General features: G+C 42.9%; 1 pseudogene; it reads right to left on the bottom strand.

The window, feature by feature from the left end:
* Nucleotides 1-4,624: 4,624 nt before the first annotated feature.
* On the bottom strand, nt 4,625-6,973 carry LOC142760434 (galactose-3-O-sulfotransferase 2-like; annotated as a pseudogene).
* Between the last annotated feature and the right edge of the window lie 1,821 nt (nt 6,974-8,794).

The following is an 8,794-nucleotide window of genomic DNA, read 5'->3' as shown; positions in this document are numbered from 1 at the left end:
ACACAGGAGGCATGTACACACACACACACACACACACACACACACACACACACACACACACACACGGCATGTATACATATATACACACAGGAGGTATGTATACATATATACACACACAGGAGGCATGTATGCATATATACAAACTGGAGGCATGTATACATATACACACACACACACACACACACACACTCGAGGCATGTATACATTTATATACACACACACGAGGCATGTATACATATATAAACACACAGGAGGCATGTATACATATATATATATATATATACACACACACACACACACACACACACACACACACACACGAGAGGCAAGTATACATACACACGGGAGTCATGTATATATATATATACACACACACACACACACACACACACACACACACACACACACAGGAGGCATGTATACATATACACACAGACAGCACAGGAGGCATGTATACACACACACACACACAGGAGGCATGTATACATATATGCACACAGGAGGCGTTTATAAATATATATACACACACACGAGGCATGTATACATATACACACACACACACACACACACACAGGAGGCATGTATACACATACACTTACACACACACACACACACACACACACACACACACACACCGGAGGCATGTATACATATACACACACAGCAGGCATGTATACATATATATATACACAGGAGGCATGAATACGTATACACACACACACACACACACACACACACACACACACACACACACACACACACACACACACACGAGGATTGCATGCATATATACACACACACAGGAGGTATGTATACATACACACACACACACACACACGAGGCATGTATACATATATACACACAGGAGTCATGTATACATATATACACACAGGAGTCATGTATACATACACACACAAACACACAGGAGGCATGTATACATCTACACACACACACACACACACACACACACACACACACACACACACACACACACACACACACACACACACACACACACACACACACACAGTACAGAAATGTAGATGTTACCTGCAGTCAAATGTAACACCACAGATAACACACAGGGACAGCTCTGTGAGTACAGATAATGTTATAGTGTTACATAGGACTACAGGTAACACCACAAATAACACACAATGATAACCACACGCACACATATATACACACATAGAAAATTATACACATACACAGAGACATATATACACATATTGACACACACATTATACACACAGACAAATGTTGATAGAAAGGAACTTACCATCTCTCCTTGCTGCACAGGCTTCTTGCAGTATGGGCTGTGGGCCGAGCCTCCTCCTCTGCTCTGCCTCTGCTTTCGCTGTGTGTGTGTAACGAGGAGCAGGGAATATAGAGTTCAAACGGCCAGCAAAGTTGCGCCCACTACATGCTGGGAGGCTGCAGCGCCCTGTGCACCCGCACTTGTCGCACACTCCACACTAGTGCGGAACCTTAGTGGATTTGGATGAACAGAAGTAAAAGCAGAACTGCTCACCTGGTCAGGATGTGCTGAAAAGGCACAACTCTGTGAATAAGTGAATAGGCTGAAATGATAAAAGCTGCTGCCTTCACTAAGACCTGATGAAGGCTCCGGTTCGGAACTGAAACGCATTGTCAGTTATTTCCCAATAAATACCGCTATCTTTACCTGGATGTTCTTTGTGATGTTTAGCAGTGTTACAATCGCCCTGTTTTTTCTTCCTATTGTTTGCACATGATGACAAAATGACGATTGTATGATTCTAATCAGCTAGTCCAAAAGTGACAACCAATATGGCTGCACTTCCTGGTCTGACCGGCAGGAAACTGACATTGTCTTTAGGTAAACATAAAAAACATACTAAATTCTTAACAAATTTTGGCTACCGCTGTAACCTCTGGTATACTACTTAATGAGCATCTCTACATTTCAGTTTCCTCTCTAATATATTAAGATCTCAGATGATGTTGTTGCCTAGTACTTGTATCTGTCTTTGATATTATATTGATATAAATGAAAACCAACTAGGCTTATCACATTTCCCAAGTTTACAAGCTCAAAGGGTGTGTGGTTTTGGTGGCATGGACTGTCCAGTCCCCCTGACCGACTGTCTGTCTATTAGATCTATCTGTTTGTCCCCGGTGTGAAGCTGGCCATACACACGAACATTGAAAATCATATGACATATTGTGCATTTGCCACTAATAACTTTTTTTGACCAAATGAAGCAGATTTGCACCAGTTGGAACCTGTTGTTTTTTTGTTCCTTAGATGTAACGATTATCTTTGCATCTATGGCCAACTTGTGTCACAAAGGAGTCAGACAGATCTAATAGACAGTGAATCAGGGGGACTGGAGAGTCAAAGCCGCTGACTGTAGTATAATAAAATAGCCTGCAGTCCTTATCATGATGTCCTGCTGCTGGCATTGCCTGGGCTGGACTGATCGCATGGCTTAGTCTATGTTCTTCTAAGGAGAAGCAGTCCAATGCCACTTGCACAGTAGGTGGAGATGGTAGGTTCTCCATCTCTGATTTTGATATGTTGGCAGGTTTCATCTGTAAAGTTAATACTCGCTGGGCCCCGTTAATATAAGGTCCTTTAATAAGATCTTCTGCACTACGCTTTTTTTTATTTGACTAAACTTAACTTTTAATCTTATAAAAAAAACACAACAGCTATTGTATATTGTCAAAATGATGCACAGTTCACTATTTGCATTTTGCTGCAGTTTTCTAAGAGCTCATGCACCAGACCATATCTTGAGGATCCATCTCACATGGCTCCCAAATACAGTGATAATGCATTTCAATGCGGATCCATTTTACCATATTTTCATGTGGCAGTATATGCAGATTTTCTGTGCAGACTGCATACAAAAATGCATAATGCTGCAAAGGATGCTGTAGTTTGAACCATATTATCCCCTGATAGTATTTTTTTTTTTTATTGTTACTAGGGAGAAAAGATGCAAGATACAACACTGAGGCCTGATTCACATCACGTTTGTGCCCTACATTTATCATATACGTCGAGATAGCTCAGGTTGATATACTTTTTTTTTTGGAGGATGAAAAAAACGTAGTAGACTATGATATTCCATCCTGAAGGATCCCGCTAATAAAACGTATATGTTTTTTTAAGATGGGAGCCTATGTGTTACTGATGCCACTGTATGGCACCCATCAGAGTTATACATTAAACATATATCTCGGGTGGATTCCTCGGGGCCTGAGTCCCTGGGAAGAGCCTTAAAGAGGCTCTGTCACCACATTATAAGTGCCCTATCTTCTACATCGGCGCTGTAATGTAGATAACAGCAGTGTTTTTTATTTAGAAAAACGATACATTTTGACCAAGTTATGACTGATTTTAGCTTTATTCTAATGGCTTTCTTAATGCGCAACTGGGCGTTTTTTTAGCTTTTGACCAAGTGGGCGTTGTAAAGAGAAGTGTATGACGCTGACCAATCCGCGTCATACACTTCTCCCCATTCATGTACTCAGCACATAGTGATCTTGCGCGATCACGGTGTGCCGTCACTTACTCACACATTAACTTTACCGAGGTCTCTTGAGAGTGAATAGACATCGCTTCCAGCCAGGACGCGATGTCTGTTCACAATCCCGACACTTCGGTAATGTTTGTGTGTCACTTACTCACACAGCACATCGAGATCATGCTGTGCTGTCATTTACAGCGTGATCTCGCGAGATCACGATTGCTGTCATTAAGTCCCACACAAACGTTAACGAAGTATCAGGATTGTGAATAGACATCGCGTCACTCTCACTCTCAAGACACTTCAGTAAAGTTAATGTGTGAGTGACAGCACATCGCGATCTCGCAAGATCACGATCTCTGAGTACATTAGTGAAGTCCAAATACAATGTCAGCCGCACAGCCTTGTGAATCATGGATGGGTGCCGACCTTCCCAGGTCAGGGCTAACAGAAAAGTAGTTGTTGCATTTTATTGGCACTACTTTTTTGCAATATTGGTTCTCTTATAAATGTGTGGTCATGACATGAATCTGTTCACTTGAGAAAGGCTCCTGTGTTGAGCTGAAACGTTGTGTGTATATGGACCAATAAAACATCTTTTTCTACTTTGCTTATACCTTGGAGTGCTGCCTGATTTTTGGATTCTGAGTACATTAATGGAGAGAAGTGTATGACGCTGATTGAACAGTGACATCAGGGGCTTCCCAGGGCACAGCGCTTCAAGCAGCGCTGTGCCCGGGGAGTTCAGGCAACGTATCACACTGTATGCCTATACAGTGGGATAAGTCGCTACTTTCCGTCGAAGGTAAACATCAGGACTCCTCCCGACGTATGCCTTCGATGGAAAGGTTAAAACATAATGTGAATCCGGCCTAAATTTAGAACACGCTTGCCTGCAGTACACCTCCATATTGTCAGCGCATTACATAGTACATCCTCCTGTGCATGAGGCAAGAACTGGGAATGCATCAAATAGGAAAAAAGAGGAGAAATGTTAAGCTATCTACTGCTTCTACACACAGAAATCAAAACAAATCTTAGCAGATGCTGTATATGGCAGTACTATGTTCCCGGTTTATGGTTGCAACATTTTGTTCCAACTTAGATCAAGGAGCACTTTGTCCTGATTTTTGTCCATTTATATGAATCTTCGGGCTGATAATTGTTGTTTGTTTTTTTTGCTGATTTTGCTTGTTAGACAGTAGTGATGAATACTGAAGTTCTGGGGTGACAAGCCGGTGACAGCGCAGCCTCTCAGCCTTTTGAAGTCCTGGCTTCAGGTCATAACCGAGAATTCTAGATATTCCAGCCTGAAATGGTTTCAGGAAATGGTCTTTAATTTTTATTGGGTCAATTTAACCTTGTGGACTCCTCTGGAGTTCCTGCACCTCATTTTGCATTCTGTCTCGCCCAAATTTGTCTACCTTTTCCCATAAGGAATTGTTAAAATAAATATATAGCTGCCAGTCAAGCTGATTCCAAGTTCTGATTTTCTCTTGAGTCTCCTCAGTAAGGACATTCCGGCTGGTGTAATTTCTGAAGTTTAGTGGAAAAGACAAGACATCATCAAAACCCCAGCAAAGGGCATCTTTCATAAGGATTAATGACTCATCAAAGTACTCTGTGATTAGGACCAAGTTGAACATGGTTTCTATATCTTTCTGGGCCAGCTTGAAATGTTTGGGACTTTCACGCTCATTTTGTTCAAGGCCAAGATCAAAGGCCATGAGGTTTTTGCCATAACTGTGGTTTATATTTGTTTGTTTATAATATTTATAAGAATTTTTCAAGTAATCTTCTAAGCTGTAAGCATTGACAAAGACGTTTAAGTTCTTGTAATAAGAAAATGATGATTCCATGAGAGACACAGGATTCCTCATTATGGTAAAATAAAATGTGTCATTGGGCATTATTTTTTCTACCTGTAAAGAATTATAAAAGCACATTAGTGAGTCTGAAGTGAGAACTCGGAGAACCCCTTTAAGACATATGGCTTAAATTTCTGTTGGTCAAAACCAATAATTGTTAAAGAAGCTACTCTGGAAAATTATTGTTTTGCACATATGCTAACTCGCTAGCAATATTGTAAAAATATCATCTGTTTCTTCCCAGCTCAGTTGCATCTATACATTTTGAACCCTTTCATTATGAACAGCTGTATCATCTGATCTCAGTCTGACCACTAATATAGACCATGCTCTTATATGTAAACAGGTCATCAGTTTCTCCCATGAGGCTGACTTCTTGTGAACTACAGAATTACATAAGAATCTATCAAATCCCTCCTGGCAGCTCTGAGATACCTCCCCTTCCCACCCAGCCCCACCCTCTTTGTTCCTCTGTATGTCCCCCATGCAAATGGTGCTGCTGAAGACATTATTTATGCCCTATTTAAGGGACCAGGAGTGCAATGATATAATAGGTAAGTCCATATAATGATTAGCTGCACAGTTAAAAAAACAACAACTCCCCTGACTTACACTAACTGTTATTCTATATGTTTCTGCTTTGTGTGGAATTTCCAGTATATTTCTAAGAGATGCAGCTTTACTCTACTCTCCCTTATCTCCCGCTTGTAAGAGCTGACAGAGATAAATCTATCACACTCAGAAGACTGAATCTGCATCACGTAGAACACACTAACTACAGAGCGTTAAGGGACAGCAGTTCTACAGTATGTCACTAATCTATCACAAGTAGAAGGCAGAGGAGATAGGCTGAAGCTGCATCACATAGGATACACGGACTGCAGTGTGGGAACAGTTCTATATTACTAATCTATCATTTGCTGCACTTAGATAGGACACAGAGCAGAGCAAGTGCAGTGTGATGAGACTCCACCCCCACTGCCTCTACAAAGCCAGAGGCATGATGTAAAATGCATGGCAAAAAAAATAACATAAGTCTAATCAAACATCTATAATAGCTACATTAAATTTGTAAGTTAGAATAAAACCAACCTGAAGGAATACATTTGTGTATAGAGTTATTGTATATGTTAAATCAACAAATCGTCACAACAGGTGAGGTGTCTATTACAGTGCAAGCCACAGTAAGCCTATTCTGCCTCTCTACCTTAACATGGCCTGTTTTGCCCTGGCTCCTAATTTCCAGATCACAATGACTTACATCTTAGTTCATAAGGGTACATTGTAGATGTGCAAGGAAAATGCATGAAACCATATATTAATATAATTAAATTCCTAGTTCTAAGAAATACATTATTGAAGCTTAGTTCATATGTCAGGATAACCATAAATTCAGAGTGAGCGCACCTCTGTGAGCTTGAAGCACATGTGATGACACATTATATCATAATTTGGCCATATTTTCATTAAAAAGTCTTCCACAAAGTAAGCCTTGACATAATTGGGATAAAAGAACTGTGTATAATTAGAAGATGGTAGCGCAAACGTTAAGTTGCGCAATTCTCCAAACCAGAACAGAATATTCATGATGGTACTACTCGCCGTCTTATGGATTTTTAGGAAGAATATATGTGTGTGAGGCTGGCAAGATTTGACCTCTATTATTTCCACTTTAGAGGAGCTCTTTTGACCCGTTTTCATTTGTTCACATGACCCCTCCACAAGCTTCTGTATAACACTGACAGCATGCCTCGCAACTTTCAAGTATCGCAAAGAGGGACACATTTTTTTTCCTTTTAATCTATTCCTCTAACCCTGCCCAATGCCCACCCTTAGACTCCTGGTTCAACACGCACGCACGCACGCACGCACACACACACACACGCACACACACACACACTCCAATAGTTCCACCTCACAGTATAATGCCCCCATAGAACCCCACACACAGTATAATTGTAAAGGATCTGCCAGACACAGCTTCTGTGTCGACGCCCGTGGTTAATCAGTCTGCACCTGCTCCTAAGTCTGTTAGAGTGACTCGATCTGCTACCACTCAGGCTGGTAGGCTCAGGAGTGGGAGAACCTATCACAACCTGGCCAGACGGTTCTAGCTCCCACCCTCGGTCTATTTATACCTTCATTTCCTGCTTGTCTCTGCCTGTGATTCTTTTGACCCTGACTTTACTGACTACGCTCCTGCTCTGCGTTTGGTACCTCGTTCACTCCTGGTTTGACTCGGCTCGTTCACTACGCCTGTTGCTCACGGTGTTGCCGTGGGCAACTGCCCCATTTCCCTTAGCTTCTGTGTACCCTTGTCTGTTTGTCTGTCGTGCACATATTGAGCGTAGGGACCTTCGCCCAGTTGTACGCCGTCACCTAGGACGGGCCGTGCAAGTAGGCGGGTCTGAGTGGCGGGTAGATTAGGGCTCACCTGTCTGTCTCCCTAACCCGTCATTACATAATCACAGGCCCATATACCTTTTCTACCCTGGTCCCTGACACAACTATGGACCCCCTTGAGACCCTGGCTCAGCAAATGCAGGGCCTCTCCCTACAGGTCCAAGCCCTGGCTCAGAGGGGCAACCAGCGTGATGCTACCCTGGTAGTGCCCCCCACCTCACCTCTTGAACCCCACCTCAAGTTGCCTGACCGGTTCTCAGGGGACCGGCAGAATTTTTTTCTCCTTTCGGGGGAGTTGTAGGCTCTATTTCCGTCTAAGGCCCCACTCCTCAGGTTCTGAGAGCCAGCGAGTGGGTATAATTATTTCCCGGCTCCAGGACGGGCCCCAGGCCTTCTCCTTGGCTCCTGACGCCCCTGAACTTTCCTCTGTTGATTTTTTTTTTCTGCTCTCGGGCTCATATATGACGAGACTGACAAGACTGCCTTTGCCGAGAGTCAGCTGAGGACCTTACGTCAGGGTAAGACACCCGTTAAGGAGTACTGTTCTGACTTTAGGAAGTGGTGTGTAGCTTCTCGGTGGAATGACCCTGTCTTGAGGTGCCAGTTTAGATTTGGTCTGTCGAACGCCCTGAAAGACCTGTTAGTTAGCTATCCCTCTTCAGACTCTCTAGATCAGGTTATGGCTTTAGCGGTACGTCTTGACCGACGTCTCAGGTAACGACGACTTGAACGTTTTTGTGCTTTCTCCTCTGGCTTTCCTATGATGGCTCCCGAGGTTCCGTTGCTTCATTCTTCCACGGAATACTCGGATGAACCAATGCAACTCGGGGCCTCCGTGTCTCCCCAACAATGTAGAGAGCTCCGTAGGAAGAATGGTCTCTGCTTCTACTGTGGGGATGACAAGCATCAAGTGAACAACTGTCCTAGGCGTAAGAATAAGCAGCCGGAAGAACTTCCGTGCCTAAGTGACCATCGTGGAGGTCACTTGGGTGCACAGGTATTTCC

This window comes from Rhinoderma darwinii, chromosome 4 (genome assembly GCF_050947455.1).
Source record: "Rhinoderma darwinii isolate aRhiDar2 chromosome 4, aRhiDar2.hap1, whole genome shotgun sequence".
Taxonomy (NCBI): Eukaryota; Metazoa; Chordata; class Amphibia; order Anura; family Rhinodermatidae; genus Rhinoderma; species Rhinoderma darwinii.
Note: the sequence above shows the minus strand (reverse complement) of the source record. Positions and strands in the feature narration are given on the sequence as shown.